General features: G+C 44.4%; 1 protein-coding gene across 4 annotated transcripts in view; it reads right to left on the reverse strand.

Annotated features, from left to right (window-relative positions):
* Window positions 1–10,083, reverse strand: part of LOC311629454 (phospholipid scramblase 4-like) — a 32,554-nt gene extending 22,471 nt beyond the window's left edge. For 3 of the 4 annotated variants that reach the window (XR_014796200.1, XR_014796201.1, XM_084897561.1), the window contains exon 1: window positions 9,596–10,083. The gene's annotated coding sequence lies outside the window, so the exon portion shown is untranslated. Of the gene's footprint in view, window positions 1–9,081; window positions 9,105–9,595 lie in introns of those variants that run through there. The other variant, XM_084897562.1, reaches the window with a different exon arrangement.
* Between the last annotated feature and the right edge of the window lie 652 nt (window positions 10,084–10,735).

Here is a 10,735-nt window from a genome sequence, read left to right on the forward strand (position 1 = left end):
ATGAAGTAAAAAGTTTAAGAAAAACATGAGAGTCAGGGTACCCGTCTCTCAGAAGATGACCTTTGAACTATGTGAACTATGAATGGAGACACTAAACAAAAAATATGGGAGGAGAGATCCAGAAAGACAGAAAAGTAAGGACAAAAGCTCTGGGTTTTTGTATTCCTAGTAATCCACTGGGTTTGGAATACTCAAGGGAGAGAAAGAAGTCATGTTTGGCTGGGACATAGTGAATGAGTAAAACAACAAAAAAACAAGACAACAAATGAAAACAGAGGTCTGATCAGACTTAAAGACTATAGCAAAATGTTTGGAATTTGTTCTAATTGCAGTGAAACGATGAGATCTGATTCATATTTTACCTTTCTTTATTTTCTCTCATCACATTTTATCACCCTCATACCCTCTCCCACCTCTACCCACCCTTCTACACCTCACAACCACCACACTGTTGTCCATGGGTTCTCTTTCTTTTCTTTTCAGTTCATCTTGTTTGAGACTCTCTGTGTCTCAAACAAGATGAACTGAAAAAGACCAACACCAAGACACATAATAATTAATTTGGCAAACTCCAATGACAAAGTAAGAATATTAAAAGCAGCCAGAGAGAGACAGAAAGTTACCTACAAAGGATCCCCCATTAAAAACTAGTGACTGATTTATTAACAGAAACACATTAGGTCAGAAGGAAATGGAATGAAATATACAAAGGCATACAAAGGAAGGGTCTGAATCCAAGAATACTGTACACAGCAAGGCTATCAATCAAAATTGAGGGTGAAATCGGGAGCTTCACAGACAAAAACGGACTAAGGGAATTTATTACCACCAAATCAGCAATGCAAGGAATGCTAAAGGGACTGCTGTAAAAAAAAGGAATAGGATGGGAAGAAGGAACATGGGGGCAAAGAATAAAAATGGTGACAAACAAGTACCTATTAATAATAAGCTTAAATGTAAATGGCTTCAATGCCTCAATCAAAAGACATAGGGTAGCTGAATAAATAAGAAAATATGACCCATATATTTGCTGTCTACAAGAGACCAATCTCAGAACAAAGGACTCTGGTGAAGGGATGAAAAAAATTATTTCAGGCAAATGGAAATAAAAACAAAGCTGGGGTAGCAATACATATATCTGACAAAATAGACCTCAAAGTGAAGGCCATAACAACAGATAAGGAAGGCCACTTCATAATACTAAAGGGATCAATACAGCCGAAACTGGTTTGGCTCAACGGTAGAGCATCGGTCTGCAGACTGAAGGGTCCCAGGTTCGATTCTGGTCAGGGGCATGTATGTTGGTTGTGGGCACATCCCCAGCAGGGGGTGTGCAGGAGGAAGCTGGTCGATGTTTCTCTCTCATCGATGTTTCTAGCTCTCTATATCTCTCCTTTCCTCTCTGTAAGAAAAATCAATAAAATATATTAAAAAAAATAAAGGGATCAATACAAGAGAATTTGACCCTGATATATATATATATACCCCCCCCCAATACAGGAGTGCACAAATACATAAAAAGCTTTCTGTAAGATATCAAAGGACACACTGACAGGAATACAATCATAGTAGGGTACTTTAATATCCCATTGACACGACTAGATAAATGCTCTAAACAAAAAATCAGCAAGGAAAGAGTAATCCTAAATGACTCACTAGATCAGATGGAATTAAGTGACATCTTCAGAATATTTCACCCCAAAGCCACAGAATATACTTTCTTTTCAAGTGCACATGGGCCATTTTCAAAGACTGGCCAAATACTGAGACACAGGCAAAGCCTATTCAAATTCAAGAAGGCAGAAATCATGTCAAGCATATTCTCTAGTTGCAATTGCATAAAAGTAGAAATCAACTACAATAAAAACAATAAAAAATCAAACACTTGGAGACTAAATAGCATGCTATGAAACAATGATTGGCTTACCAAAGAGATCAAAGAAGAAATAAAAAGCATCCTGGTAACAATGACAATGAAAACACAACAATCCCAAACCTATGGGACACAGTGAGAGCAGTTTTGAGAGGGAAGTTCATAGCTCTACAGGCCTATCTCAAGAAAACAAGAAAAACCGGTAATGCATTATATAACCCTACAACTCAAAGAGTTAGAAAGAGAGCAACAAGAAATGCCCAGTGGAAGCATTAGGAAGGTAATAATAAAAATCAGAGTAGAAATAAACAACAAAGAGAGAAAAAAAAATACAAAAGATCAACAAAACCAAGAATTGGTTCTTTAAAAGTATAAACAAGATTGATGAACCTATAGCCAGGCTCATCAAGAAGCAAAGAGAGAGTAACACCACTCCCCCCCCCCCCCCAAAAAAAAAAAAATCAAAAACGAAAGAGGTGAAGTAAAAACCAATCCCACATAAATACAAAGAATTATGAAAAAACTCAAGGCCCGATACATGAAAATTTATGCACTGGAAGGGGGTTCCCTTAGCCCGGCCTGCCCCCTCTCACAGTCTGGGAGCCCTCAGGGGCAAGAGGCAACCCGATGATCAGGGGAAGGTGATGCCCCATCACATCTCTGCTGCTGCCACAGCTGGCAGCGCAAGCCTCCGCCGGCCCTGGTTATCCGAGCCTTGTGTGGCCCTTGATGGCTGGACTACCGCCATTCCAGGCTTGCCTGCACCCTGGGCTGCGCTGGCGGGGTTGAGGAAACTGGTGCTGCCCTCTTGTGGCTGTGTGTGCTGCCATCTTTGAGGGTGTGGCAATCAATTAGCATATTACCGCCTTATTGGCTGTGGGTGCCACCATCTTTGAGGGTGGGGCATTTAATTACCCCGTTTCCCTGAAAATAAGACAGTGTCTTATATTAATTTTTGCTCCCAAAGATGCGCTAGGTCTTATTTTCAGGGGATGTCTTATTTTTTCCATGAAGAAGAATATGGTACACATTTATTGTTAAATGAAAATAAAGGAAATTTATTACCTGTATACGGTACGGTAGTACGGTAGTTGTCAACACAAACTAGACAAACTGTGAATCCTACAGTATCAAGAATTTACTCATTTATTCAATGACAATCGTGTCATCATCTTCTGGAACATCATCATAATAATCAAATTCCTGAATTTCCTGGTGAATTTCTTGTTACTCCGTTTCTTTCAGAATCAGTGGACCAAATCTCTCATGTTTAGCCTAGGGGGGGCTTATTTTCTGGGGGATGCCTTATATTTCACTCAGAAGGAAACCTGTAAGTAGGTCTTATTTTCAGAGGATGTCTTATTTTCGGGGAAACACGGTAGTATATTAACTCCTTATTGGCTGTAAGCATTGCCATCTCTGCAACGACATGAGGGTCAATTAGCATATTCCCTCTTTATTAGATAGGATACTATGAACAACTCTATTCCAACAAAATGGACAACATAGATGAAATGGGCTTATTCTTAGAAAAATACAAGCTCCCAAAACTCAATCAGGAAGAATCAGAAAACCTGAATAGGCCCATAATTACTGAAGAAATTGAAGCAGTGATAAAAAATCTTCCAGTAAGCAAAAGAGTTCTTCCAAATACTGAAAGAGGAATTAAAACCTATTCTCCTCAGCTATTTCAAAAAATTTAAGAGGAAGGCACACTTCCAAGCTCTTTATATGAAACCAACATCACCCTAATTTCAAAACCAGATAAATACACCACAAAAAAAAAAGAGTACAGGCCAATATCCTTGATGAACATAGATGCTAACGTCCTCAACAAAATTTTAGTAAATTGGACCCAGCATTACATTAGAAAGATCATGCACCATGACCAAGTGGGCTTTATTCCGGGGATTCAAGGGCGATACAATATCCGCAAATCAATAAATGTGTTACATCGCATAAACAAACAGAGAGGCAAAAATCACACATTCATATCAATTGATGCAGAAAAGGCATTTGACAAAATCCAACACCATTTCTTCATAAAAAGTCTTAGCAAAGTGGGAATAGAAAGATCATACCTCAACATAATGAAAGCCTTATATGACAAACCAGACAACATCAGACTCAATGGACAAAAACCAAATCCATTTTCTCTGAGAACAGGAACAAGATGGGGATGCCCACTTTCTCCACTCCTGTTCAATATATTACTGAAGTGCTAACCATGACAATCAGATAAGAAGAAAAAGTAAAAGGCATCCAAATTGGAAAAGAAGTAAAATTGTCCTTATTTGAAGATGAGTGATACTGTACATAAAAAAACCCAAAGACTCCATCAAAAAACTACTAGACCTAATAAATGAATTCAGCAATGTAACAGTATACAAAATTAATACCCAGAAACCTATGGCCTTTTCATACACCAATAATAAACTCACAGAAGAAGAAATGAAAAAAAAATCCCATTTTCTATTGCATCAAAATCTTAAAATACCTAGGAATAAACTTAACTAAGGAGGTAAAAGACCTTTATTAGGAAAACTACAGGACATTAAAAAAAGAGATAGAGAAAGACATAAACAAATGGAAAAACATACATGTTCATGGATTGCTAGAATCAACATCATTAAAGTTTTCATACTACCCAAAGCAATCTACAGATTCAATGCCATCCCCATTAAAATACCAATGGCATATTTCAAAGATAGAGAACAAACTCTCCAAAAATTAATCTGGAATATAAAAAGACCCCAATTGCCATCCTTTTATTCAATTTGGGATACACCTATAGCCCTGAGAAAGAGAACAAAGTTAAAGGGATCACAATACCAGATATCAAACTATATTACAGAGCCACGGTTCTCAAAACAGTCTGGTATTGGCACAAGAAGACATATAGACCACTGGAACGAAACAGAGAACCCAGAAATCAACCCAAGCCATTATGCTCAATTAATATTTGACAAAAGAGGAAAGGGCATGCCATGGAATCAAGGCAGTCTCTTTAATAAATGGTACTGGAAAAATTGGACAGATACATAAAAAAAGAAAAAGAAAAAGAAACTAGATCACCAACTTACACCATACACAAAAATAAACTCAAAATGATTGAAGGACTTAAATGTAAGATGGGAAACCATAAAAATATTGTAAGATTCCATAGGTGCTGGAGGCTAAGACCAGCAGGTCATAATAAATTCAAGAGGTCCTCAGAAGTCTGATGGACTGTGATGTTCAGCAGGGGTGAGAATCAGAATTGTATTACCCTGCTGTTGGCTGAACAGCTGAAGGTAATCCCCTAATCTGATAATCCTTTGTTGCTTACCAAACCTTATCATTAATGTCTGTTTGCTTTGCTAAAGGGCAAATGTAATAATTTTTTTAAAATTACATTTGCCCTTTTTATTCTAGTAAATAAAAAGCTAGGGGGGGGGTGGGAATGTTAAAATCTGTTCACAGATAATAATTTAATAAAAAATAATAAAAAATAAATAAAAAGCTAGGGGTCCGGATATTCAGAGAGCCACTCCATTAGAGAATCATTCTGGTTCCCCCAATGATTTCTAAATTTATATTTCTTGTCTAGTATATCCGTTTATGTCGCAGTCCCTTCTCCAGATTCCTGAACCCTCCCTGCAAAAGGTTGCGGCACGTAAGCAGCAAAATATCAGACACATGTCTTATCAATGCCTTTACCAACACAGCTCCCAGGGCAATGGAGACCAAGCAGAAAATAAACAAATGGGACTACCTCAAAATAAAAAACTCTGCACAGCAAAAGAAACCATCAACAAAACAACAAGAAAGCCCACTGCAAAAAAAAAAAAAAAAAAAAAAAAAAAAGGAAGCCCACTGCAGGGAGAACGAATTGGCCAATGCTATCACAGTTAAGGGCGTAATCTCCAAAATTTATAGGGAACTCACAGAACTTAACAAAGGAAGGTAAACAATGCATTAAAAAAAAAATGGGCAAAAGACCTAGACAGACACTTCGAAAGAGGACACAGAGAACCCAGAGACATAGGAAAACATGCCCAAAGTCACTAATCATCCGAGATATGCAAATCAAAACAAAAATGAGGTACCATCTCGTACGTGTCAAAGTGGCTATCATCAGCAAATCAACAAACAAGTGCTGGCGAGGATGTGGGAAAAAAGAAACCCTCGGGCACTGCAGGTGGGAGTGCAGACTGGGGCAGCCCCTGTGGAACACAGTGCAGTGTAGGAAGCGGTTATAGGCTAAGCCTCAACTGACCTGCTGGCAAAGTCAAAAACAAGTCCTAGTTGGAGGGCACAGCCCTCTAAGCATAATTAAGTTTGATCTTGTAACTGCTCTCTAGGTCTTTCCTGGGTAGCTAGTGGGCTGTGGGAGGGGCAGCAAGTGCTGACAAAACAAGTGAAACTCACAAGAACATTGTAAATTACCTTGTTTGTCCCTGACAATAAACCATCAGCTTACAGTCTGGGTCTGTTCTGTGGCCTCAGCAGGCACAGAAGACCCACCCAAACCAGCTTTTTCTCTTTGTCTATCATTTCTCCATCTTTCGTTGCCGATGCTCAGGCTTGTGAACTCTTGGCTGTGCTGGTGTGGCCCAGTATAGAATTTCCTCATAAAGTTAAAAATGGAACTCCCATTTTACCCAGTAATCCCACTTCTAAGAATATATCCAAAGAAACCCAAAATACCAATCAGAAAGGATATATGCACCCCTATGTTCATGGCAGCACAAGTTACAATAGCTAAGCTTTGGAGACAGCCTAAGTACCCATCAGCAGATGAGTGGATTAAAACACTGTGGTACGTCTACATAATGGAATACTATCCTATCTAATAAAATTAACCATCCCTCCGCTACACCCACAAGCCATGCCCACCAGTCAATCAGGAGTGAATGTGCAAATAAAACCAACCAAGATGGCTACGGCCACAGAGAGCAGGAGGGAGGCGTGGGTTTCCCCGGCAATGGAGGAAGCCAAGCTTTCCACCTGCCCCTGCCGGCCTAGGCCTCCACTCCAGGCTACAAAGTTCCAATGATAGAAGATACATAAATCCAAACAGAAATGGTGGCAGCTATGGAGCTAGAAGAGTAGGAGGCTAGGGTTGCCCCCCACGATGGAGGAAGCCAAGCTTTCCACCCACCCTGGCTGGCCCAGTCCTCCACTGAAGGCTACAGAGTTTCAACTGTAGAAGATAAATAAACCCCAAATACCAGGGCCTCCTCTTGGGTCATCAGGGGGCGTGGCTGGCCTGCAAACCACCACAAGCCCCTCGCCCAGGCCGTCCCACGCCCCAAGAGAACCCCCACTCTGATCTGGGACACCCTTCAGGGCAAATCAGCTGGCCCCCACTCATGCACCGGGCCTCTATCCTAGCTAATAAAGGACTAATGTGCAGATTGACCATCACTCCAACACACAAGATGGCTGTCCCCAAGTGGACACAAGGTGGCCACCACAAGATAGCCAGCAGGGGAGGGCAGTTGGGAGAGACCAGGCGTTCAAGGGAGGGCAGTTGGGGGCGATCAAACCTGCAGGGGAGGGCAGTTAGGGGTGACCAAGCTGGCAGAGGAGGGAAGTTGGGGACGACCAGGCCTGCAGGGAAGGGCAGTTGGGAGGGACTCAGGCCTGCAGGAGAGAGCAGTTGAGGGGACCAGGCCTACAGAAGAGGGCAGTTCGGGGTGACCAGACCTGCAGGGGAGGGCAGTTAGGGGCAAACAGGCTGGTAGGGGAGCAGTTAGCCATTAATCAGGCTGGCAGGGGAGTGGTTAGGGGGTGATCAGGCTGGCAGGCAGAAACGGTTAGGGGCAATCAGGAAGGCAGACAGGAGAGCAGTTGGGAGCCAGCAGTCCTGGATTGTGAGAGGGATTCCGACTGCCTGTTTAGGCCCAAACCCACTGGGATCAGCCCTAAGCAGGCAGTTGGACATCCTTTGAGGGGTCCCAGATTGGAGAGGGTGCAGGCTGGGCTGAGGGACACTCCCCCCCCCCCCCCCCCCCACCCCGCGTCCCCTCCCCTCCCGCCCTGCATGAATTTCGTGCATCAAGTCTTTAGTCAACAATAAAAATATATTAAAAAATAAAATATATGGTTATCAAATATCAGATTTTTGAAAAAATATATATTTTATTGATGTTGTACAGAGAGGAAGGGAGAGAGATAGAGAGTTAGAAACATCGATGAGAGAGAGTCATCGATCAGCTGCCTCTTGCACACCCCCTACTGGGGATATGCCGGCAACTAAGGTACATGCCCTTGACCAGAATCAAACCTGGGACCCTTCAGTCCCCAAGCCGACACTCTAGCCATTGAGCCAAACCGGTCTTGGCTATCAGCTTTACTTTTATTCTTAAACCTATCTTTTCAGTTTCATTGATTTCAGTAAATCTGCTCCCTCTTTCTTTTATTACTTTTTAATTACTATAGCTAGTTTTATAATACTTTTTATTATGTATTAAAGCCTCCACATGTATGCATATTTTCTTTTAATTGAAATCTTTGCACATGAGCTAAATAGTTGTTTTAAAACAATCAAAAATTCAGTTTGAAATTTAATTTATACATCTTTAGAGAAATGCTGTCTTTACTTATAAAGATACACTCTTATATACATAATGTATTTTCATATGACCCTAGAGTATTATATCTTTAAATAGGTTTTTCACTTTTGTGTTCATGCCAAACTGAATGGTTTATTTGTCCTATTGTATTTTCTAATTTATAAATATCACACCTAGTGAGAACTGTAAGTCCACACTGGTTAGAAAATTCTTTGATTTTTTTCTAGGAGATTTTCAGTTGTTTTCCTGTAGACACCCAACCACATTAGGTGTAAAAAGTATTAATTCTGCCTTTTTTGCTAACCAGAATGTCAATATGCTCTTCTGCTTAATGCCACTGGCCTATAACATTCACAGCATGTGCTGAGCAGATTGGCTTTCCCAAATTTAATGGAAATTATTTTACTATTTTAAGATGACCATGGAAGATTTATGTTTTTATTCCAACTATCTCCACACCCAACTTAAAGGACTGAATCCATACCCTTTTAAGTAGGTGGGAAAGCAGCTTTCCTGCATCACAGTTTTAGTGGCTACATTTCAAATATACGGTGTAAATTAAAAATTCACTTAAAGTGTGCATCCTAAGATAAGCAAAACCATAAAATAAATGAAAGGAAAGCCCAAGTTCTGAAATATATGTCTTACTTTCTGGAAACAACGCGCATCCGGCCGGAATGAACCTCATCTCCCCCTTTGCTCACATTGCTAACGGGAGACAGGGGTCCCCCGGGTAACGGGACCCTCCGCCCCGTGTAAAGGCGACCATCACCCCACCTGCCGGTCCGCCTGTCCCACTTCGCGGGGGGCCACGCGGAGGGGATGCCCCCGTGCAGGCGGGTGCCCCGTGCGGGCGGGTGCCCCGTGCAGGCGGGTGCCCCGTGCGGGCGGGTGCCCCGTGCAGGCGGGTGCCCCGTGCGGGCGGGTGCCCCGTGCAGGCGGGTGCCCCGTGCGGGCGGGTGCCTCGGTGCCCTCCCCCCCCCCCCCCCCGCCTCCCTGTGCAGGCGGCGTCCCTGGCGGGAGGCCGGCGGGAGCCACCCGGGACCAGGCGGCGGGCGCGCAGCGCTCCCGGAGCGCGTCCCTCCGGGCCCAGGGCCCCGCAGGCGGCCTCTCCCCGCTCCGCACCGCCCGCCTCCCTCGCGGGCCCGGCCCGCTCACTCACCGCCGATTGCTCCGCTCTCGCTCCGTCGGGCCGGATCGGACTTTCCCAGAGGAAGGCTGAGGGGGCGGGAGCGGAGGAAGAGGAGGGTGTTTCCTGCAAAAACAACCAGGGCGTGGCGGGAGGCGGCCTGGAGCGGTGGCCACTCCTAGGGTGGACACCCTGCCCTCTGCCCCGCCCCGTCCCCCCAACCTCCCCTTCCCCACCCCCTTCACACACACACAGACAGGCACACACAGGCACACACACACACAGGCACACACAGGCACACACGCACACAGACACAGACACACACACAGACACACACACAGGCACACACAGGCACACACACAGGCACACACAGACACACACACACACACACACGGGCACACACACACACACACGCACACACACACACAGACACACACACAGGCACACACACTCAGGCACACACACACACACACACACACACACACACACACACACACACGGGCACACACCCCACCCCGCTCAGACTCCGCCCTGCGGGGAGCCCCAAGTGTGGGATTGGCCTCTAAAGACAGGCCCGGCGGGGAGGTGAAGAAAAAGGAGTTGCATCGGCTGGAAGTCCTAAGCAAGTTAGGGGTGGCGGCTGGTCAGGGACAGGCAGGCTCCAGAGCTCTAAGGAATGGTCGGCAAACTCATAGTCAGCAGAGCCAAATATCAACAGGACAACGACTGAAATTTCTTCGGAGAGCCAAATTTTTAAAAACTTAAACTTCTTCTAACGCCACTTCTTCAACATGGACTCGCCCAGGCCGTGGTATTTTGTGGAAGAGCCACACTCAAGGGGCCAAAGAGCCGCATGTGGCTCGAGAGCTGCAGTTTGCCCACCAGTAAGGGAAGGGCTCTGCTAGGGGCGCAGAGAAACCACTGCCCCTGGCACCTGCTCAGACCGCACGCCCTTGGCTGTGCAGGCTGGGCTGAGACCTGGGTGCCGGCCCGGGCTCTTCCCAGGACCGAGGCTGCCAGCGGGCCGGGGAAGGGCCTGGCAGAGGGCAGCGAGCGGGATGCCTGTGTTTTCTGACATTTGGTGCAAAATGCCATTGGGCAATTGCCCTCTTTAGGCACAAAACCCTTTGCAAACTGATGGGGTGAGGCCTGTGGTGGTCCCTGGGCGGGTGG

This window comes from Pipistrellus hanaki (assembly GCF_964339955.1).
Source record: "Pipistrellus hanaki genome assembly, chromosome: 10".
In the NCBI taxonomy this organism is placed as follows: Eukaryota; Metazoa; Chordata; class Mammalia; order Chiroptera; family Vespertilionidae; genus Pipistrellus; species Pipistrellus hanaki.